This window comes from Perognathus longimembris, chromosome 28, assembly GCF_023159225.1.
Source record: "Perognathus longimembris pacificus isolate PPM17 chromosome 28, ASM2315922v1, whole genome shotgun sequence".
Classification (NCBI taxonomy): domain Eukaryota; kingdom Metazoa; phylum Chordata; class Mammalia; order Rodentia; family Heteromyidae; genus Perognathus; species Perognathus longimembris.
In genome coordinates this window covers 94805978-94831100 of record NC_063188.1, presented here as the reverse complement: position 1 = coordinate 94831100, position 25123 = coordinate 94805978, and the positions used below count along the sequence as shown (strand labels likewise).

General features: G+C 33.0%; 1 protein-coding gene and 1 long non-coding RNA gene across 2 annotated transcripts in view; both read left to right on the top strand.

Moving 5' to 3' along the window:
- Window positions 1-25123, top strand: part of Il1rapl1 (interleukin 1 receptor accessory protein like 1) — a 1145636-nt gene that overhangs the window by 584492 nt on the left and 536021 nt on the right. The window lies entirely within an intron of this gene.
- LOC125343921 lies at window positions 5618-19648 on the top strand. The gene is made up of 3 exons (XR_007209385.1): window positions 5618-5743; window positions 8270-8274; window positions 19638-19648. It is a non-coding gene; the product is annotated as an uncharacterized LOC125343921 (long non-coding RNA).

Sequence of the window (25123 nt, the reverse complement as noted above, 5' to 3'; positions counted from 1 at the left end):
ACATCTCTTTGATAATAAATTTAAAAAATGAACTATTTGGAATTTTTTTAAAAGTACCAAAAAGCGTACTGAGTTTGACCAAGGAATAGCTTCTTACATTAGGTATGCATTTCCTCAGATACAGAGCTGGGCTCTGATGGCTCATGCTTGTAATCCTAGCTAGTCAGGAGGCTGAGATTTGAGGATTGAGGTTTGCAGTCAATCCCAGCAGAAAAGTCCCTGTGAGACTCTATCTCCAATTGTCCACTCAAGAACTTTAAGTGGTGCCTTGGCTCAAAGTGTTACAGTACTAGGCCTGAACAAGTAAAGTTCAGAAACAGCACCCAGGTCCTGAGTTTAAGCCCCACAACTGACAAAAAGCCAAAATCAGAGCAAATGTTACCATCATTTGAGGTGTAAAAATGATTTATATTTGTGAATATATTATACTTAGAAGAATCTTACATAGAATAATTACATACATTGCATGTAGAATATATCTGTCAATGTCTCTCTACGTATATTTGCATTTTTTTATGCACCAGAGACACACACTGAAAGAGAAATAGCAATTTTACATGTTGCAAAACTATAGGAGATTTCTAAGATTATATTTATAGGGAAAAGAAATGTCCAAGTTCAAGGTGTATGAATTTATACAATGGACTACTAGTATGATGAGATTGCAGAACAAGACAAAACACTTGAATGGAAGCAGAATAATAAAATACAAGACAGATGAAATATTCCAAAGTCACCTTGAAATAAATATAAAATTGATGTTGGCAGCTTGACAGTGACAGGAGTCAAGAGATTATGTAGCTGTGAAACCACAAAAGATTCAATTGATATTTTAATCTCAAATATCATGTCTGAGGGAATAGCCTGAAAATATGAATTGTTCTTAAAAATAAAAGGGTATCCATTGATACATGTGTGATTTTGCTGCGTTTTATTTTTTTATGCTCTTCATATGGAGGAGAATAATAAAAGTATTCTCATTAGCTAGTTCAAATAATTATGTTTTATTTCTTAACATGATTTGACATTTTTAAATGATAATAATCTAATTTAATCTGAGATTTTTATTAGTAGATTTAAACATTATTATAGACATTTTTTAATTTAAATTTTATTGTAAAGTTGATGTACAAAGGAGTTACAGTTGCCTAAGTCAGGTAATGAGTACATTTCTTTTTGAACAGCATTTCCCACTCCTTCATTTTTCTCCCACTTTCCCCCTCTCAAGCTTTCTCCCCTCCCCCCCATTGTAAAGTTTATTTCCAACATGATGTCTAGTGAGTATGTACCATATACATAATGTCACTCCTGAATTGGTTCATCCTTTGTCCCACCATTTCTGTGCTTCCTCTTCACTTCCCCCTGTAAATTTAAATACAAGACTAACCATACAGAAATAAAAAACAGTGGCAAAAGGGAATCAATCAAAAGGGGGGGGGGAGAAAGAAAAAATAAATAACTGCAAACAGTACAATAAAAAACCTCTTGTTTTCCATTGCTTGTAGAACATTTTTATACTATTGATTTTCTCATATAAACCTTTTAAGCCTTTATTAAGATGTTTAAGTGTGTGTGTGTGTGTGTGTGTGTGTGTTACAAAACCCTCAGTTCATTTCTCTGTATTTTCTTCAGCAACATGCTTCCTAGGTAAGAACAGAATTCTATATGCCTTTTAATACTCAGGAAAGGCAATGAAATTATTTACCCTTCTCCTCCACCAATCCTTCCTTTATTAACCAACCTCTTAATTAAAGGCCTGCAGTGTCCTAAAAAATGGGTTTATCACATTCAAAGACTCTCTCATAGCTGAGTGCCAGGTACTGATTCCTTTAATCTTAACTACTCAGTGGAGCCCTGGCTAACAAAGCAAAGGGATTCTTATCTTCATAGCAAGCAACGTGCCTGGAGTGGAGATGTGGCTCATGTAGTACTGTGACAGTGTGAGTCCCTGAGTTCAAGTTCAGTACACACATGCACATAGACACACACTGCACAAAGAATCTCCCTTAATTCCCATTATGTTTTCTCTAATATTAGCTCTATGAACTGAACAATTTCTTAATTATTTTTACTCTCTAATGTCATCACTGGAAAGATTTTCGAAATTTGATTATACAGATTTGCAAAATCATTGCAGAAATATAATTTATTTAGTCTCTTCACCTTTCACAAAGGATTCTTTTTTACATACAGTAAAATCACATGATTAAATAAATAAAAAATATCAGAGATATAAAAGATACAAAGAATCAATAAAGTAAAGAGAAAATAATTTTTCTATCAGTATTATTCTGAGCTTCTTAACAGGGTATATAATGCACAAGACATAGACTACTATGTGAACTTATTATAAGAAAGGAAGATAAATGGCTGGTTGATATCATTAAGTGATAGCCTATTGTACTCTAGTCTATGTTTGTGGTACTATGTATGTGGTAATATTGTTGACATTTCAATTCATTTCACACAACTTTTTCCCACTGATTCACATTCTATTGCCTCATTTTTACATCTGGCAAATGAACATAAAAACATAATTGTAGTGCTATGATAAGCACTCATCTGGCTTGTTACCAAATACTTTACCATCTATATCACTGGGCCTGTATAGATAAACAGTGAGAATGAAGATGATGATGGGGATTGCAGTATTGGGTTTATTGAAGATGATGGTGATCATATTTGACATTTGTTTCTAATTTATAATATACTGGGGATTGTGCTAAGTGTCGTGTTGGTTTATTTTATTCTGAAAACTATGTAAGAGAAATACTTTCATAATTCACTTTTAAGATTGACTCGCCTTAGAAAAAATAACTGACCTAAGGCCCATGCATTTAATGTAATTCTGTTTTATGTTTATGTATAGTGTATGTTGTATCCATAATGATAAATGTGAAGGAATTATTATATTTCCTTACCCCTTCCACTGCTGGCAATTATTGACTAAATAAAATCAGGAGGCAGCAAGTTACATTTCTAAAAGCCTACAGGATTACTTTCAAAAAGCATTGAGCAAAGCACCTTCATTTACTTTTTGACTTCCTTTGGGAAAAAGCAAAGTATTTTCCTGATTTTTTTGTATGCATTTGTATTATTTTTTATGCAAATAGAATATTAGGAACAATCTATCCAGAGCATAGAAAAATATTTACACATAAAAATAATGGTAATACTGATTTCAACAGGCTGTAAGTTGAAGTTGTTGTATTTATCTATTTATATTACCCTGTTCTGTACAAAAAGAGCATCTTAAACGATGCAGATAAATAACAGTGACATTTTATCTCCCTTTTCAAAGTTGAATTCCAGAAGGTAGGAAAGATCCTTTCATGCTTATGTTACCATGACAAACTGAAAGAGATAAATCCCTATCGGATGGGATGAGATGTGGGAGTTAGGGGATTAATGCTTAGATGGTTCCTTCAATTTATTTCTCCTATTATATGTGTTAAAAATATATACCATATGTCATGCAGCATGTTTTAATCCCATCAAAATTTCTCACACAATTCCCTAAGGGATATATGAGATTTGTTGTTGTTGTTGTTGTTGTTGTTGTTGTTGTTTTTCCTGCCAACTTGGCACTGCTTGAAAGCTGACTTACGGTTTCTTTAGAGAAAGCTACATAGTTGATTTCATGATAACTTGTTATTATAACGTTGCTAGCAGTAATTTTTAGAAGGAAAATTAGTCCCAGAGGAATTTGTTTGGAGACTAATATGCTTAATGGTGACAGAGAAAGATAGAAATATTTCCAGAAAGCAATGTATCCTTCAGTTGTTTTATAGAACAGGAATTCCTTTGAGGACCCTTGTGAAAGCCTTTTATTATACCCAGCATTTAAATTCAGCCCTTGAACTAGGCTTTTCCCAGATCATCCGAGGGTCAGCTTTGGATTCATTGTTGTGTCCTGTATCACTTTTCAATGACAGAACTTTATGCCTAACAACAAATTCAGGGAAAATTCCTTTTTACTGATACTAGTACACATGACATATCATTAGCACAAACACATGAAGGTAATTGCTATAGGAAAAAATTCTTTGTGTCATGTATTCTCCCTCTTTTTTAAAGTAGTGATTCGCAATGACTGATAGTAGGAAGGAAAGCTTGAACTAATTTTCACTTCAAAAGAAAAGGAGTTCAAAACTTTACCCCAAGAAAATCACATTATCTTTAGCTTTGCCTGGGTGCTGCTTTAGTTTTAAAGCTCAATAATATCCTTGAAGTTTCAGTGCATTTTACACAACAATGTTCAGCTAACTCATATAGGCTGAGGTCAATACATGCTGGCAGATATTTGATTTTAACCAAGGATCATGACAAGTTTTACTTGACTTATGTACTTAAATATAATTAAAACAAAATTATTTCTTTTTAGACATTAAGTTCTTCCTAAGTCCATGCACACTGTTTTCCATTCAAGTACTCTAATTTTGATAACATTCCCCCAGAGAAAAAGCTATTAGCATATATGGGCTATATTAAGAAGAAATACTAACCAGATGTGGGCACAATTCCAGAGATTCCTTTTACATTTCCTTGGTATTACATGATATAGCATAACTGGATATCAGGTGTGCAAATAGCATATTTTTATTAAACTAAATCTTCTGTTCATGGTAAAAAAAATCTGTCTTTAGGTTATTTGATGGAGCATAACACATGCAGGCAAGCAAACTAGTGTATTACTTAATATCACAACAGCATATCTACCAGACTGACAGGTAAATATCAAACGGCTTGTTTCCTCTCTCACCCATCATCTACCTCAAACAGTTTACACATATGAAACCTCAACTTCTTTTTGTCAGCCCCAAATTGGATTTCCTTTGATATCAGCCCTAGGCACAGACTTCTATGACCCTAATTTGGCAGCCCTTCAAGGGATTTATGGTGTAAACCTTTTCTATTTCTAACAAAAAGTACAGTTCAAATCCATTTTGAAATATTGAATTCTGTTTGAACTTTAATTTTCCCGAAGATGCTATAGTTTCCAAGCTGGGATTTTGCAAACTATTTCTAAATGCACTAATCAGTTAAATTTAATTTTGAGGGAAAATAAATAGGTTTGAGCAAAAATATACACTAAGAGTCTATAATCTGGCTTTATGGTCAAATCTAGGACAGAAATAAGAAATCTATATCATGGAAACTTAAAGAAAGTAATTAAGATTCATGATTCCTTGATGCAATTTGTGATAATCAAGTTTATAAGTAGAAAATCTAATCATATCGCCACTGGAAATTCTTGTATGATCTGGGTATTAACATGTAGGTAAATACTTAAGATTGCCTTCATTTGATGGGAAATAACCAGTTAATCATCGTGATTGCTACATATTAAATTAAGCCTATATATAGTACCATGAGTCCTTTAGCTTGTATTATTTCCTACTAGAAGAATATCATAGAAGGAGGCCAATAAAATAAAATATCTGAGCTAAGATAATGTTTTGTTTTCAGTAGACTGTAAACAAAACTGAATTCAAACAAAACTAACTTGTGACTCTAATTATGGAACCTATCATTTGGTGAGTGAGTTTTCTTATTTGTTGTAATAAAACAGTCAAGTTTGATAAGAAATGTACTTACTGCCTTAAGTATTAAACTGTAACCCCTCTGTATATCACTCTGACAATAAATAAATCAATTTAAAAAACTGAAAATAAACAGCCACATGGATTTTAAAAGAGAAATTATTAATGTACACATGTATCATTCTTGTGGAAAGCATACAGTTTCTGTTCTGTTTCTAACAGCTTACATTGGTATTAAAAGTAAAAATCTATCTTTACTTAAGATGAATTTTTCTATTCAGAAAGATCTGAGTTTATAACTATGTACCTCTACTTTCTTTCTTGAAAATGCCTGTTTATTTTTGACAATTGTTTTACTTGGGGGATTAATAGAATGTATGGCTCACAGCAAAATCTGGACCATACTTTCTAAAATTAAATTTTATTGTCAATGTGATGTTTTATTAGTGACAAATATGGATACTTACAAAAGTGTAAATATGTGGCATACTCACAGGAATTACAACCTAGTATGATTCTAATTCTTGTTGATGTCTAAAGAACCTGTGGAAGCTGGTTGTTGGTGGCTTACATCTATAATCTTGGCTACACAGGTGACTGAGATCTGAGGATTGTGGTTTGAAAACAACCTGGGCAAGAAACCCTGTGAGACTCTGGTCTCCCTTTAATTACTAAAAAAAATGTGGTAGAACACTATCATGAGCAAAGAAGCTCAGGGACAATCTCTCTCTCTCACACACACACAAACACATGCACACATGCACACACACAAACACACACACACACACATACACACAAACACACACACCTTTTGGAAAAATGCCTGTATCGCTCAAAAGTACTCTGCAGTGTTCTAGTTCTTGAGAGAACATGTACTTTTAAAAATTCTACAACTATTGGAATTTCAACAGTGTTATAAAATATAACTTCTAATCTTATTCCATGTAATTATTTAATTTCTATTGTAAGAAAAATTTATGCTTAGTAAAATAATGGAATTAATAAAATAATATATTTGATACAAAATACAGCATAGCTCACTAAATAAAAGATGTGTCTCATTAAAGTATCCTAAATGTTTCTTTTCTACTTTAAAATGGCATTTCTTGGTATAGTTTTAACAAGGTTCAAAATCTGCCCTACTATGATTTCCTGTTATTGGATTCCAGATTGTTTTGCTTTTTTTCACTTCAACCATTTGCATATAGATAACATCTTCAATATTTGAATTATTTATTGGAGATTAATTGTAGGCCCAAAATAGCTCCTTAGACTCTTCATATAAATGTTTAATCTAACTTTTCAAGTGTTAGAATCAGTTCAATGTCTTAAGTTAAATTCTTTATCTTATTGTCAAGGTGATGTACAGAGGGGTTGCAGTCACATACATAAGGTAGTGAGGACATTTCTTTTCAAGCTTGTTTCTACCTCAGAGACTTGCTCTTTCTTCAGACACTTGCAAGTCAGGAAGTAGGTGTACTAGCTACCCTATGCTCAAATTTAATATCTGCTCTTCAGATTGATGATTATATTTCATCTTCCTTGCTTCATTGTAGTGATTCCATTGCACTTAAAATACATGTTATAAAATCATGGTCTCTATATTACTCAACTCTATCACCGATTATTAACGTAGAGTCACACAGAAATAGCAAACACTCTTATATATGATATGCATTTATTTGGTACAATCCAACTCGTGTGTGTGTGTGTGTGTGTGTGTGTGTGTGTGTGTGTGTGTGTGTGGTGTGTGTGTGTTCCCCAGAAAGAATGCTGGGCTGAAAGAATGCTTTACCACTGAGCTAAATTCCCATGTATCCCTTGTGAGGAGCATTTTTATTTCCTTCATTACCCAGTCTTATTTCTTTTTATTTTTAATGCTGCAGTGGTCACTTTTACTGTTCCATTTTCAAGGAGATAGTCTGTTTCCCTCGAATATGTGCGGACTATAAGACTGTTTTCTTGTTTACTACCATTTTGATAAAGGATAATTTATTAAATAAACATTAGTTTTTTTCCTTCTTTATGCATTTATTTCAATGAGCTTAATGATGGTGTTTTTATACATGAATGTAATATACTTTAGACATCTTCACAACTAGATATATTCATAAAACTTTTGTTTACTACTTCATAAACCATACATTGGAATATAATGTATCAGACAACCTAGAATTCTGTTCTCTCCCTGATATGTGTTAAATGCTACCCTTAGGTACAAAATATAAGATGAAAACTACTAATATATAATAATTAGGATACTGCTTGGCACAGTGTAAGTTCTCAATACATATTAGTTACTTGTGATTTTTGTTCAAATAGGCATTGATTAAATTAAATTATTGAATGGAAGAATTAAATAATTATGTCATCAGTTTATGAACAGTTAATTTTTACAATCTGTGTTGCATTTAAGTTACTAAACGGTAAAAGTAAAAGTAATGACCATTCTTACGTATCATGACCATTAACATAAAACTGTTTCCCATTTGAATGGGTTTCTAGAAAATGATCCATGTTGCCATTTCTTTCATTTCTATTTTATTTCTACATATGTTTTACAAATTGCAAAATTCAGTAAGTTAATATTTAAAAAGGTTAGAAACATAGATTCTTTATTTTTCACCAAGATAAGCAAGGCACTTTCAGAAAATATAATACCAGTTACTCAAAAATTGAATGAATATAAACAAAATCCTTTGCTGATGAGTAGTATCAATTCAGAGATATTGTAGTGTCTACCACATGCCTAGGGGTCATTAGAAGTCATTTACTCTTCCTTTGTTATCAGTGATTCCCAAATACTTATTCAGATTATCAGTAGAAATAAGTTATATCACAGTCCTTTGGCTGTTCCTCAGATTAGTGAGTTGAGATCAGATATTTTTTGTATACTTTATGTATGAGAGAAGAAAATACTAAAAGATGGATGATCATTTAGTGGTCATTTGTTGCAATAAATTAGCTAATTATCATTCTCTACAGATGAGAAAAGTTTAGTAAACACAGAGAAAATACTGGTACAAACCAGCTGAAGCACAAGTTACCAAAAAGAAATGAAAACAGAAGTATTTGCAACTCAATTACCTTCAATGATCTTCTCAGTATTTCAAAATAATGGAACTCATTTCCACAGCAATGAGAGGAAAAAAAGCCTGTAAATACAAAGCTTGATGACTCCTAAAATATTTAAACTCTTTGATTGATTATATTAGTTTCTATATCCAGGTATGCAATACAGACTATAAAGTTTAAATAAAATAATCAATACCTAGTTCAAAAACAGGAGTTTGTTACAAAGATAATTCAAAATTTACCATTTTACCCAACTTAAAAAATGCATTAAGGGGCATGAGAATATGGCCTAGTGAAAAAAGTGCTTGCCTCCTACACATGAAGCCCTGGGTTCGATTCCCCAGCACCACATATATAGAAAATGGCCAGAAGTGGCGCTGTGGCTCAAGTGGTAGAGTGCTAGCCTTGAGCAAAATGAACACATAAGATGATGCTAAGTGAAATGAACTCCATGTTATGGAAATGATTGTTATATCACAGTTGTAATTACTTTCAACGTACCATGTGTATCTGTAGTATCTATTATAGATGGTGTTCTTGTATCACCTTCCTGTGGTTGTAACCTACACTTTCTCTGTAACATTATCTGAGTATATTGGAAACCATGTATACTGGTATTAGAACTAGGAAATTGAAAGGGATTACCAAAATTGAGAGACTCGGGGTAAAAAAAGAAAAACAACTAAAAAAGCAATACTTGCAAAACTGTTTGGTCTAAGTGAATGGAACACCTCATGGGGGGAAAGGGAAAGGAGGTGGGGGGAGGGGGGTATGAGGGACGAGGTAACAAACGGTACAAGTAATGTATACAAAGCCTAACGTATGAAACTGTAACCTCTCTGTACATCAGTTTGATAATAAAAATTTGAAAAAAAATGGAAATTTGAAAAAAAAAAAAAAAAGAAGCCAGGGACAGTGCTCAGGCCCTGAGTCCAAGCCCCAGGACTGACCAAAAAAAATGCATTAAGTCTTCTAAATACATTTAAAAGCTATTTGGCTCGGTATAGAAAGACACTGAAGAAGGAGGGGATAAGAAATAGCCCTGGGGTGTTGGTTTCTATGACAACTAGCCTAGAAATGGCTCACCAGTAGGGATTCCTTTTTATTTGTAATCACACTCGTCATCTCTTACCTAGCAAAATAAAAATAAATAATATATTTATAAAAGCTATAAATCTCCAAATTGAAAGTATTCTAGTACACTGTAGATTTCCAGTTCCAGAGTAACATTGAATATTTCCTGCTCAGCTTTTCTAGAATCTTGGAGGGTGTTTTAATCCTTAAAGATATTTTAGTGTTTAAAATATCTTATGCTATTTGTGTTTATACAGCCACTGAATGTACTGTACTAGAACATGTGTTTTGTTTTGTTTTGTTTTCCCCCAAGCTTACTGTAATTTTTTCTGTTCTTGTCCTGGGGCTTTAACTCAAGTCTCAAGTTCCTGAGCCACAGCTCCATTTCTGGATTCTTTTCTTGTTGTTAATTGCAAATACATGTCTCTGCAATTTTCTACTCAGGCTGGCTTTGAACTGCAATCCTCAGACTACAATCCTAATATCTCAGTCTCTTGAGAAGCTCCTCATACCTATAAAGTGTGAGCCAATAGTGCCAGCTGAGGCAAGCACCAGAATTTCATTCTTTAATGAACTTTGGGGAGGAGACATTCCAGCATAGTCTTTAGAATATGGGTGTTGACATTTTATGCACCTGAATTTTCTGTAAGTGTACAGATTTTCCTTAGGGAAGCTCTAGAGGAAAGTGAATAATTTCCACCTCTAGCTAAACATTCACAGAAGTGGGAGGAGGCAAGAGACAGGGAAACATTTAAGTTACCTTGGTTTACTTATTTTAGCTGTAGAGATTTTCTAATAGACTCTTAAAAGTGGCTATAAATACAATATAGTAACATTATATAAGTACAATACATTTATAATTTTAAAACTTGAATGAACTTATATACACAAAGTAATACTGACATAAACATTGAGAAATATAAATTCAGTTATCACGTTCTGTTTCTTGACAAGCCTTTCAGAGTGTTTTCAATTTCATTTTTCTTTTGGTGGGATTTTGAACGAATAACCAGCTTTTTGTTAAGTTGAGATTGTTTCACTGAGCTCTATTATATAACTCTGGTTCCATCAATTCTTTTAATTATATTTAATTTGAGTCCAAACTGCATAGTTATTAATTATTCAGACAAGTTTAAATAAGCATGAATTAATATGTGTCTATAATATCAAGCTTTTCAATTAAAAAGGAACTACCATTACTATATTTGTCAGGTAACATTTGAAGTCTCTTTATGCTTAACACATAGAGTATCTATCCTGAAAATCAGTCAGCCTGATTTGGCTGTGTTGATCCCTAAATGTTGCATTGCAATGTTGATACTTTTATTTTCAAATTGACATCTTTTCCTTTGTATCACATTATAGTCGATTAGCAAGGCAGAACCCTGGAAAAAGATAATAACTATTCTATGGACTTCACAGAATCGAAATAGAGTAGTGCCCTCTTATCCCTAAAGATCAAAGAACATAACTTGGGTATCTATCATAATCGTATCAATTATTTAGCTAGGCATGTTATACAGGGGGATTTACTGTATTCATATGTATACAGAGAGTACTAGGGCTTGAACTCCAGGTCCTGCCTCTTGCTTAACTTTTGTCACTTACAGTTTACACTGTACTACTTGGGGATGCTTCATTTATTCAGCTTCTAGCTGGATAATTGGAATAAAGAGACTTGTGCATTTGTTAGTCTGGTCTGGCTTTGAATCTCAACCCACAGATCACAGCCTCCTGATTAGTGAGGTTTATGGGTGTAAGCCACCAGTTCCTAGGGTGCAGATGATTCTTATGATGTCATTTTCAATGTGTACATTTCCCAAGTCATTTTGAAAATATATAGGTAAGGTATCATGGAGATCTAGTTGATTTTGTTGCCAGTAGGTGTAGTTTTGAAAGTATCTTCACTTCTTTGTTTAAAATACAGTGTAATAAGAGGGTCAATTCAAAATTGCAATGTAAAGTTAATACATGGTTGTGTGAGTGTGTGCTAGTTCTAGGGCTTGAGCTGAGGACCTGGTCACTGTCCCTGAGCTATTTTGCTTAAGGCTAGCATTTTACCCCCTTGAAATACAGCACCACTTGTAGCCTTTTGCTAGTTAATTACAGATGAAAGTCTCATTGACTTTCCTGATTGGGCTGGCTTGGAACCTTAATCCTCAGATCTCAGTCTCTTCAGTACTAGGATGACAGTCATGAGCCACCAGCAACTGGCAATGATCTTATTTATGCTCACATACTTGTTATTTTTTTAAAGCTTGCACCGTACTTAGTGACCATTAGTAGCCATGAACTGCCAAAATGCTGAAGTTCTGAAGTTGTGAACTTCTCATGAAAATTAGGAAATGTTACAGTCCATGTTTATGGTACATTCTCAGTGTCACATCAATTGTACTCTGAACTGAAATGCAGTTAGTTTGGTATCCTTCCACTACTAATCACAGTGTGAAAAGATGTGAGGGATAGGAGGATGATCTTCCCATACTCTGGGGGAATTACTGCTCATTTCTTTCAGAATAATTTCAAAGTCTGTTTGAATATACCATTGAACTCGAATTCCCAGCACACAAGGGAATTTGCTTTCTGTGTTTTTCTTGACAAGAAAGAGAGAGTAGAAGGAGTATAAAAGTTCTTGAGTCAGATCTAAGGGAAATTATGGGAAAGAAAACATTGTTGAACTTGACTCATAAGCAAATTTCAAAACAGGTATCAGAAGTTAAAAGAATAAGATAATACATGGGTTTATTCATTTGTGGGATCTTTGAAAATTGCAATTTTGGGGCTGGTCTAAGTATACAAAACATTATGAGGAAATGAATGAACAAATACATCAATACTGGATTTACGTCATGATTCTATCGTCAATGTTAATTTTTTCGTAAAAGTCTTCGAGTGCTGTGCTATTTCATGACTAGATGAATAGAAGGATGGATAGACAGATAGATATAGATATATAGATACCATACTTATAGCATGATATTTTTCTTGTGCTTTTTACTGGGTCTTAAACTCGGGGTCTTATGCTCTCACTCAGCTTCCTTACTCATGGCTGGAGCTCTACTACTTGAGTCATGCATCCAATTCTGCATATTTTTCTATGAAAAAATTAAAGTAATAAATGCTATTTTTGTTTATTTTGTAACAGTCCTAGGGCTTGAATTCGGGGCCTGGTTACTGTCCCTGAGCAGTTTTGCCTGGGCTTAGCACTCAACCACTTGACCACATTTCTGATTCTGTCATTTTAGTGGTTAATTGGAGGTAAGAGTCTTATGGACTTTCATTCCTAAACTGGCTTTGAAAAATTATCAGAACTCAGCCTCCTGAGTAGCTAAGCTTACAGGAGTGAGCCAGAGGTATCTAGCTCAGTGATGCAGTTTTGTATCTATAAGTTCATATCAACTTTATAATTTTATATAAGAGCCTACATTTAACATATTAAATCACAAAAACTTTGCTGTCACTGAAGGGTAACAATTATTTTAATTCAAATATGTTGGATTTTGGTTAGATTTTATGTCTATTTGTCATTGGAAAATGACAAAGAAAATGAGAAGTGAGAAAATGCAAAGACACAGTTTTATGCTTTTATTTTGGTGTGAATACATAGTATTTAAGGATTTCAAATTATTGGGCTGGGGATATAGCCTAGTGGCAAGAGTGCCTGCCTCGGATACATGAGGCCCTAGGTTCGATTCCCCAGCACCACATATACAGAAAACGGCCAGAAGCGGCGCTGTGGCTCAAGTGGCAGAGTGCTAGCCTTGAGCGGGAAGAAGCCAGGGACAGTGCTCAGGCCCTGAATCCAAGGCCCAGGACTGGCCAAAAAAAAAAAAAAAAATTATTGATCACTCTGTGGTAATGAAGTGTAGTAATAAATATCAAAATGTTTTCCTTAACAACAATGGTTGTTAGAAGAAAATACCTATTATGACCATCAGGTTGGAATAATTCGTACAGAGTAGGACAATACAGAAACATACAGTCCTCTTCTACCAGCAGCTACCACCATTAATAAGGACTGAATTTAGAGTTTCCAAAGATTAATCAGTAGACAATACATTTGAAAATCAACAAGTAGAAGCCTAGATGTATATGTAGAGTTCAACATCATCTGAATATACTTGGAGATTGGAGAAAAGTATGAAAAATGTTAACTTGAGAAAATCTGATTAGGATCATGTTGTTAGGGTAATGTTGTTCATGGACTTATAATCAGGTTTGGAAAAATGGAAATTGAAGATATATAATAATAACATAAACAATTCATATTATATATAGATATATATGATGGTGTGAATTGAATACTCCCATGCATTGTCCATTGGAATATAAATTGGTATAAAATCTGTAGACTTGATTTGAAAATGCATGGTATTTTGTGACTTAGACATCTTTCTTTTGATATTCAAGGTAAAGGCAATAATCAGCAATTCAATCAAAATGACAATGATCATATTCTGTATTATAATAAAAATCAAAACAATTTAAACAATATAGTAATATATAATACTATAGTATATTTATAGAATAAATTTATATTCAACCATCCCTTTCAAATAATATATAAGACAGTATTTTTATTACTTTAGTGGCAAGTAAAGAAAAAAATCTCCTTATACTTAAGATCCCAATTAGGAATATATTTGATTCTGCTCTATTTTTTAAGTACAAGAGCCTGTTCAAACTGTTTTTACAAAAACTTTAAGGATGTATAGAATTAAAATCTACAACTAAATATAAAAATTAAGCTCTAGTTTAATAATTTGTAGATTCTTATCTTTATTGGTGTTTTGATTTCTCTACCTTTCCTAAATTTTTCTCAGCTCACAGTTTTAGTCATATTGTTAGTATTAGCTTTCTGTATTTATTCATGTTTTCTGTTCCTTAGTAAATTTAGATTAATCCTGACTATTACAGCTTTACTGGTCCTAAATCTACTTTTAACCTTTTATTTTTTCTCAGTGAAAAGGACTCTGATCTGGCGAGTTTGTCATTTCTCATAAGCTCATGACATAGATTGTTTACATGCTTAGCATCTGTCTCCCCTTGGTTAGGTGTCATGGCTGATTTGAACATTATTTATAACAAATGACCTTCCTTTTCCAATCTTACCCTCCATGACCACTATCCTTGGCCCACAAACTGTTCTTTACACAAAATGTTATTTTTAAAATACACCTTATCATTGTTATACCTACTTTTAAGCCACCTTATCTCACTTGCTGGAATTTTTATAAAAGAATTGATGACTGATATAAAAGTCATATTCGTGCAAGCTTCCATAAAATCATTTTTGGCTCCCTAGGAAAAATTAACTCTCTCATAATGTCCTGGTCATGTCTTCATCAAAGAATTTAAGAAACTGTATTTCCATTATGAGAATAATGTCAATTTAATTGAGGAACACTGGACCTTGGTACCATTCTATAAAAGAAAGCTATGATCCCTTAAGGATATTATCATTATACTATGGAAGTTAGTGGTAAAAAAAAATCCAAAGATATGCAAATACAAGCAAAGTAAATTTGCTTTCTAACACCCTTGTACATGAAAACTATCAAAATATTATTCCTGAGTTGTGTGTGTTGTTGTTATTTTTTCCTTTCAGCGCTCATTCTAATGGCAGAGTAAATGTTTTTAAAGCAAAGCTGTCATCTTTTAAACATGGAATAAAAATGTTTCCATTTTCTGCATGAGTCAATTTTTTCAGTGACTATTTCCAGCAAATGAACAAGTACTGCATTAACTCCATGCTTTGTTACAGTGATTTCCTTGGTCAAACTGGTTTCACTGAATGCTGTGTGCAAATTGGTCAGATGGAACAAGAATTTATATTTCTACAATTTTATTGGGAAACTTTGAAAGTTCTATTATCTCCCAAGACCCAGAAATTGAATTGAGGCTTTTGTTAGTAAGCCAGGTTGTAGCAATGAATCCAGGAGTCAGTAGCTCAATTTTCTACTCCTTTGCATCAAATTTTCTCATAAAAATGATGTATGCAATACTGAAGAATAGCAAGGAGGAGCCTCTGTGAAGTGTTAAATATTTGGTTCACTGGGTCCTATCAGCAGGTAGAGCCTGTGGGAAACTTGTTTATCCAGCACAACGATCTCATTATGAGGACACTGATGTACTGTAGTTTATTTCATACCCCGAAGCCATTCAAGAAAACAACGGAGTGAATGATATTCATCCAGGCCCTGTATTGTGTTATTATGACTTGCAATAACTGGCAGCATATTAAAATAGAGATCAGGGACTACAGCTACACTGCTGAATGAAGTTCTGAAATTTCAAAGCTGTTGAATTATTCAGTATTTTCCAATTTATAGAATAAAAGTATATGTGATTGACTATTTCATAGCACAGCAATGGAAGTAAAGAAAGAGAATGGACCCACTTTATACATTTCAGAGTAAATATTTACTTTTCATAATTGCATGGTACTCAAAAGAGTTGTTTTATAGGCCAGGGTAGAATTTGTTTTCAATCACTATGGTAAGAACTTGTGTTCAAAACCTAATGAATAATAAAAAAGAAATACCTACCTAACTATATCTCAACTATCTCTCTAACAATCTATCTTATGATTCATCTACCTAGTTTACAATCCCTGAGAATAACTCACCATATGGCCTTGTTTAGGTTTGAAAAATATCCATGGGCACCAGATTGAAGATTGAAATAATAATTATGTTTTAACTCAAATGTCCCATTTTGCCCATGACAATACACTGGGAAAAAATAAGCTGCATGTTCAAAAGGAAGAAAACCAAATTTAACATGCTGTGCAATTAACCTTTTAAATGCCTTAATCCCACAGAGTGGGGCATAGAATCATTCCTCCTAAACCTTTATTTTTTCTATACCCTGAAACATCTTAAAGAACCATGATATGACTGCTGAGTCTCTAAAATTTTCACTTTTGAGGACTATGCGAAGTTCCACAACTACAGTGTTTTTAGTAGGGTAGCCAAAGAAAGGTGCTTAGCTATATGAGCTATGTAAAGCTCTATGTTCCTCTTTTCTTATTTTGTTCAGTTTATTTAAAGACATCATCTCACTATGGAACCAGGCTGGCCCAGAACTTGCAATTTTCCTGTCTCAGCTTCCCAAGGACTAGAATTACAGGTTTACCCTATCACACCTGGGTATATGTTCCTACATGAAAGTATTATCATTCATGCATATAAAAAGCAAGTTTTATATAAGAATGTAAACTTACATATAAATAAAAAAGTGCAATAAATATAATGAGGTACTGCTGTTGGGCCAGAAAAGTCTTCTGTTTTGAAGGTAATGTGTGTGTGTGTGTGTGTGTGTGTGTGTGTGTGTGTGTGTGTGTGCGTGTGTGTGTGTTATAATTTCATTTAAGGAAGTACTTGAAGATCTTTGAATTGCTAAATACCGTTGATATACCTTAAATTTGCTTCTATTTTTATAAATAATCACATTAATAAATATACACTATAGATGTATATATAAACACTTTATCTCAAATTTATTAACTATTTAAAATGTGTATGAATGTTCCGGTTCCCCAAAGGCAAAGGCTTGTTAATAATGTGCAAAACTATATGTAAAGTTAATGAGTGTACAGCATGTTGTTTTTGCAGGAAATCTTTTCTGCTATGATAAAAAATAGACTTAGCAACCAATTAAGAATGACTTTATCCCTAAGATATTCAATTGAAAGAATAATATATAAACCATACATTGAATTCCCCCAATTTCTTCAACAATGTAATGAGACTATAAATCAGCATGATATTATTAATATAAAATCATCTGCATATTAAAATATTCAACAGACTTCATTTCCATTTCCCTTGAACTTTGTCAGTAACTGAATCCTGTTGGCATTCAAGTCTCTAGAGTTACTGACAAAGTTCAAGGGAAATGGGAGACTTGGATGCCCAACAGGATTCAGTATAAAAAGGAACCACAGAAGTGATTTTATTATACAGACCAAACTGCTAATGTAGTAACATTCTGCTGTACAAAACATTTGTAATAAAGAGAGAAAAGGTGTTGTAAGCGAATAAGTGAACCTTCTAAAACAACTGTACTTGCCATCTGCTGGCTTGCACCTGCTTGTGCTCCATATTTCTATCAGTGATAGCAGTCTTCCCTAGAAGCCTGGCTTACTACTTCAGTTTTCCTTAACTCCTTCTCTTCCCTATCTCTCCTAGCTCATCAATCTCTACATCCTATGACATCAACCTCTACAACTTCCTTTTTCTTTGCTTTATTACCTCTTGTCGTCATTTCTCCTATGTTAAGAACTTTCAAAGTGAGGTCTTTCTCTTCTCATCTGTCTACTTGCAACCCATCCTTCATTTTATCACGAAACTGATCCTTCTAAACAGAAGATTGTATATTACTGCTTCCTTTGTAGACATTAATTAGAGCAGTGGTGTTCAGAACATCATCACTGAAGAAATTGTATCACTAGGGAACACTTTTAAAAAATTTAAATTAAATTATAATCCAGATCTTCTGAAGCTAAAATTTGGAAGGGGAGCCTAAAATTTGCTTAAGGATTATTCCAGGTTATTTTAATGTATACTGGTCTTTGAAAAACACCAGGGTATAGTCTTAAGTTCAAATTTGGGGATATGGTGTCATACCAAACCCGTATTTCTAGCTTTAGTTTTGTTTATTTATTCCATTTCAGAACTTTACCCTTTATTGTATTATTTATTTAGACAGTTCATGGGCTTGAATTTTCCTGTTCTTAATGATCAAGTTTTGAATTGTGGCACAGTTTCAATTCCATCTACTCTATAAATAATTTTTTGTCTTTTGTATTAACATTTCATGTTCCATTAATTCAGTTTAAGAAGAAACATGAGATGGGAGCATGGGCACTCAAGTGGTAGTGTATCTGCCTAGCAAACATGAGGCTCTGACTTCAAACCCAAGTACTGCTACACAAAACACTGAAAAATGGAAAACAACTGTGAGTTGAGGGAAACACTCTATTTCCCTGGCAATGTTTTGTCTACTTTTGAAATTGTTCCATTTCTCTTTTTGGTTTACATAGTTGTTGTTATATCTATCCCTACTCAAAGATGATATCTTCAAAAGTAATTCTAGTTTCAGTAATCTTTGTTACAGATGTGTGTGTTTGCAGGTATGGTCAGTAACATGTGTGGAGTCATATCATAATGTAATTATTACTGTAATATATGATTATTTTATGTGTTCACTGCTCTAAATCCTGTTTGGGAGTATTATTAAAAATTAAAAATCTATTATAACTTATAATCTTTAAAAATATGATTTTGTTCTCAGCTATATGTTATAAAGCAAAACAAAATGAAAGTAAAGATGTGCCTTGAGCTCTGTTGCCTTCTTGAAAGTATAAATTCCTGGGAGAATATCCTGTAATCATCCAACTGGCTTTTCCCCTATGAAGCTCCTTTAAATTAGGAAAAGTATTAAATTTGATCAGTTTTTGTTTAGACTCCTGTTCATCATACTGATACTTAATCCACTATCTAAAAAGTACCCCTAAGACATGTATAAAAGTAGCAATGTATATTGGCCTATTTGTATAGACACACTCATATCAGTTTTGTCATTAAAACAGAATCGTTGGAGGGGATAGACACAAGCTAAATGAATAACATTACAGTATGTTTGTTGAACATAGAACAGTACATTGTGTTTAGTAGATTGAGAATTCACTGAATTCTGAACTATGTACTATTTTGTGTAATCAAATTGCTCTGAGTAAAAAACTATACTGATGTGAATTATTTCAGTATGCATATTTTATTTCCAAATAACTAAAATAAAAATTATTCATATAAAGATATCTAGGAGCAACAGCTGTATGTGAATGTTCTGATACCCAGTTGCACATTTTCAGTATCAATAAAATCTAAGTGAATATTTATTTATTTAAATACTTACTCAAAACATAACTCACTTGCCTAGTTTATCTCAAAAATAAATGAATCCATACATAAATTGTTATAGGTATGAAATTAGAATGGAATGAAACATAGATATATGGATGAAAGTGGGCACAGATTTCTAATTTTATAAGTTCTTAGTCTCACAGTTTAATGATAAGTGAAATATATAAGTTCTTAAAGTCTTACAGTTTACATGAGAGCAAATAATGCTTTTATATTGTCATATTAAATGTAGATATACAATAAAAGACCCCAAATTAATGACAGAAATGTTAAAAAGTATAAAGCAACTGATATTTTTACACTTAAAGTAGATCTTATATATCAAGATGTTAAACATCTATTAATTGCTTATACACACAATAATAAAAATAAAGATGTTCATTTAATAAAAATGTGCATCTACTACTGTTTCCCCTAATCCTGTGGCTTTTATGTTTCTGTTCATTATGCGAATGGAAAAGAGAAAATTGATTATGCTATAGATAGTGTGATAGACACTTTTCTGATATAAATTTCAAATTCTAAGGAATGGATCGTAATTAAATTTACTTAAACAATACAGGAATAACATAATCCCACAGAGAAGGACAAGGGTCACCCTATTAATTACCAAAGAATGACTCCAGAAAAATTAAAACAATGAAAATTTTCTCATATATAGATATGTGTGTAGAACAGCAATTATTTTTGCATTTAAAAATAGATTTTATTTCATGATCTGTATTGGATCTTGAAAATGCTTTCCTTAATCAAGGTATATACAATCTAAAGGACACACTTTTTGCTTATTTAGTTGCTTATTCCAATTAATAAAAATACAAGTTCAATGAATTTTGAAAAATATGTACATTTAAAATTGTAGAAGAAAAATTAGGAAAACAAATATAAATTAAAAGAAGAAATTTTAAGTTTAAAAATATTACTAGAATACCCAAAAGATCAAGGTAATGAGTTCAAATGCCCAGATTACATAAGAATGTTATAAATTTAGGTTTAAGAGAAAGTAATAAGTTTGACAAAGTCTCCATTGTGCAGAAAAACAAGTCACATCTTCAGTGAGAAAAATACTGAGATTCCATTTTATATTAACAGCAACAACTAAAGTAATAGCTAAATGAATGCATATATGTTCATATTAGATATATAAACAAGTACATATACTATACAATCATTACTATAGAGAAAAGTGTCAAATATGTAGGTACCTGTAAAGCATGACCACAAAGAGTGTTTGAAGTAGTGAAATTGAACATAGAAATAAAATGTAAAAACAAATTTTATAAAGGCAGCATTGAAAGCTGTTATTCTAAATATGTTGTTTTGGAATGAGCAACTGAGTCCCATTTTGTTCTCAGTGACAGAACTAGGTTAAGAGAAAAAACAAGATAACTTTCAGCTCAATAACAGTTGTAGTATAGCTTCAGATGAAGAATTCTGGCTGGTGGAAGGAAGAAGAACAAGGAACACATCATAGGAAACCAAGACATATGTGAAAGAGTGTCAGTGTGACTGTAGTTACAATAGATAAAGGATTGATAAAGTCATCGTCTGTTGTTTTAAGAAGTATACTTTTCAGTAAAGTTAAAACCAGATTGCAAAAAACTGCAAAATACCGAGGAAACAGAAACTTTTTTTTTTCAAGTTGCTGAGCAATGATGACAGTAAATGACCAAAAAATGTTAGGATTTGGAGGAAGTATACCCATATGTGTTAAAGTCAGTGAGTGTATGTGTGTTTTTGCTTACTCCACTGGGTGAGTTCTCTCTAGAAGAGCAATTTTATGTAGATTATTATCCAGGTGAAAAGTAGATAGATATGGAACTTGAGATAGCAAATACGGAAAGTTTCATAAGGATAAGTGATTATGAGCTTAAACAAGCTTTCAGGGTCAGTTCAGGATTTTATTATTCTTATGGATCTTGGTCCAGGGTGATTGAAAAACTCCCAGTCTGATTGTTGAGTCCAGATGAACAATTGTATTTGACTGCCCACAGTCCAAATTCAGTATCATGCTGTTTTTCTGACCAATTATGTGACAATTGATTGTTCTAATTCTTTATTCTGAGGCCCTGACCACTCATTAGCTGCCATCTCTCACTACCTCTGGGCCCAATGGCATATAGAGGCAACAAACACAAGCCAAATGCACAGAATATTTATTCCCCTTATCAACTCCAGTGATATTTTTTGAATGCACAAATAAAGACTTAAGTGAGTTCTTTGGCCTTTACTGGTTGGAATATAAATTTATATCTGGATCTTAGTTGTCTTGCAATCACACACATACACACTCACACACACACACATTTCCAAACTCTAGTTTTATCCCTGGAAAACAATGACAAATAATGTTTATTGTAGTGAATCTTAGTTATATATATATATATGTATATATATACATATATACATATATATACATTTATACATATATAGAGATAGAGATATCTCAGTTATCTCAGTGCTATTTTGGTTAAATTAGATTCAAAATAATTTATTTCATTGTGATTGTATGGAATATATGCCATTTAACTTCATCAGACTAATTGATTAAACAGAAAAGCCTATCTACTAATCAACATTGATTAAAATATATAGTGGCTTAACCGGGGTTCCCTAAAGTTCACATATTTCCAAGAACTTCAGAATGTGATCTTACTGGGAAATCAGGTCTCTACAGATGTAATTAGTTTAAATGAGGTCATATTGCAGTAATGTGTCCCCTAAATCCAATATGACTGGTGTCCTTATAAGAAGAAAAAGAAGCATACACATGAGTCATACAGGAAGAATGGAAAGCCAAAGACCGAATCAGATAACATTATCAAGAATATCTTGAGTTATCTGGCCTCTTTGCCTACTTTCTGTTTATTTCTTGTTCCATTCTATAGCTATGAATACTGTCTTTCTTCCCTGAAACCTAGTACTCTATTCTGTTTACCAATACCTTGACCATTCCTTATCACAGGGTCAGTGCTGGGTAAATCAGAGAATGATATATCCTGAGGAATAGATAAACCAAGTGTAGATGTCCCAAGGCCTCATTGAAGTCTGCCTAACATTTAAGACTGATTTCCTTCTGCCTCTACAGTTTCTTTAGCTCAGAAATAGGTATAAACTTGTAGAGGGAAAATGCCCCATGACATAATAGTGCAAAATTAATCCTGATTTATGAAGTCTAAATGCATTGCATTTATATGTGTAATTTCTTATTGCTTAGATTTGGGAGCATAAGGGGTTGGGGAAAGCAATGAATCCAATGAATTGCTTTGGTTCAGTTTGGATGTTCCTCTTCAGGAACAGTACAAGAAATGTATCCAATGCCTAACGTATGAAACTGTAACCTCTCTGTACATCAGTTTGATAATAAAAATTGGAAAAAAAGAAAAGCATATTTCTATTTACTCTGGATCTCAAGGTCTTAAGAATATTGTGGCTTTTTCAGGGACCTCATTAAAAATAGGCTGTTGGCTTTAAGGAACTGTTGACTGTGAAATCTGACTAAAACATCCTTTACTCATATTCCACCTTGCTGTTCACAACGATGGCTTCCCTTCCTTTTACTGGATAATATTGGCAAAGTCTAGGTCTGTTTTCTTATTCATTGGTGTTTGGATATCTTGTCACAAACTTTAAGTCTGAACACTTACTTCTGTGGTGCAGGAGATGAAACCTCAGGCCTCACAAATAGTAAGTAATCACTTTACTACTGTGCCACAGTCCAGCCCTCTAAAAACCTTTTAGTAAAGGAAGATCTCTTCCCTCGGTGACCCCATAAGGAAAAGGTGACATGGGAATGGAAAGAGGGACAAAAACAAAGCACTGGTATACTTTGTAATGGGCAAACAGGCATCACAGATGAGAAGAGGTGCCAAGAATTAGAGAGGCTGGTTAAGTTGAGCTAAAAGGCATTCCAAATTAGGCAGCATATCCCTTTACCTTCATTAGGGAACTTCCCTATCTTTATGGCAACCCAACTCACTTCTCAACTGTAAGATACTCCCTTATATAGTAAGGACAAAGTAAAACTGGGAAGCCTTTGTTAACACAACCTTCTGTTGAATGGCAGTACAGAAGCAAATAGATCTAATTATAGCTTTGAGTAAAAATAATTTGAAATGTTAAGCAGATAAAATTATGTATGATGAATCTAGTCAGAATTAGTAATGATAGGAGATGGATGAATAATTTTGCATTGTTATCTGATGAAGGATATTTATGTCAATACTATATTTTGCAATTTGAGATAAAAGGTTCTTGTATATCAATTTCAGAAATATTAACTTAGAGTAAAGTTGTTAGCATATAGGTGCTTTTATAGATAGCTAATGTGAAATAAGGCAATGAGGTAGTTTTTTTAAATCTACTTTCAAATATGTATAACTTAAAAATAATTACTTAACCCATTAAGAATTCCATTTCAATTCCATGAAAGAAACAGAATTAGTGGAACAAATAATATATTTTCAGATATGAAGGAAGAGCTGCTGAATTTTGAATGTCAGTTTTTTTCAAACAAAAGTAATTACTTAGACTATTCAAATCTAGTAAGAAAAGTCAACTAACAGAACAGTTAAGCACCTAACCTAGCAATGTCATGGACTATTGTGCAATTACTAGGTATAGGTAGAAAATTATGCAGTATTTTATAGACTGAATGATTTCAATTGACAAAAACCTGAGTGAATGAAACATTAAATAAATTGTCAATGTTTTATTTTCCTTTTCTTTTTCTATAGTTTCCATTCTGGTTTATTAATAGAGAACAATATTTTAAAGCAAATAATGAGAAAATATACACTATATGATATACCAGAATTATGAATCCCAATTTGAAATGCCTACTAGAATTTGTAGACTAAGGAAGGTTATCTAGACTACCAAGCCTCCAGGCCAGCTGATTCTTGATCAACAGGGGACCGTATATCAGAAGAAATATGGTAGCAGTTAGCCAAGGCCAGCACCATCTGGAGGTGACCTACTTTGAGCCTCTGATGGATGATAACTTCCAGGCTTTATCAGACAAAAGATTTCTAGAAACTCTTCCTGATAATTGGCAGAGCTTCCTGAGTAACATCAATTCCTATCACCCACACAAATCTCTCCAAAATATTTAAAAGCACTCTTCTAAAGTTGTTACACTGCATATATTTTTAAAGCAATATTCTGGAAACATTCCACTCAAGATAAATGTGCTTTGGTTAGCAAAGTTGGGGACAAAGTGTTTTCTGAAACCAAGTACTATACAAAGTTCAGCTTTGGTTGATATTTGCTAATATTGGTGTTGATAATTTGGGAACCTCTCTGCTTTCCTTTCACTATGATGATGCTAATTATGCCAGATTTCAATTATGCCATTCATGTTTGGAAAGAGAAGCAGCTGGTGCTGATGAGTGAAGAATTTGCCTATTTAAAGTAAGCTCACCCTTTTGTTTAATGTCTATGATAAAGATGTGCATTATATACACTCCCTAGCTACATTCCTGTCTTAAATTTCATATTTTC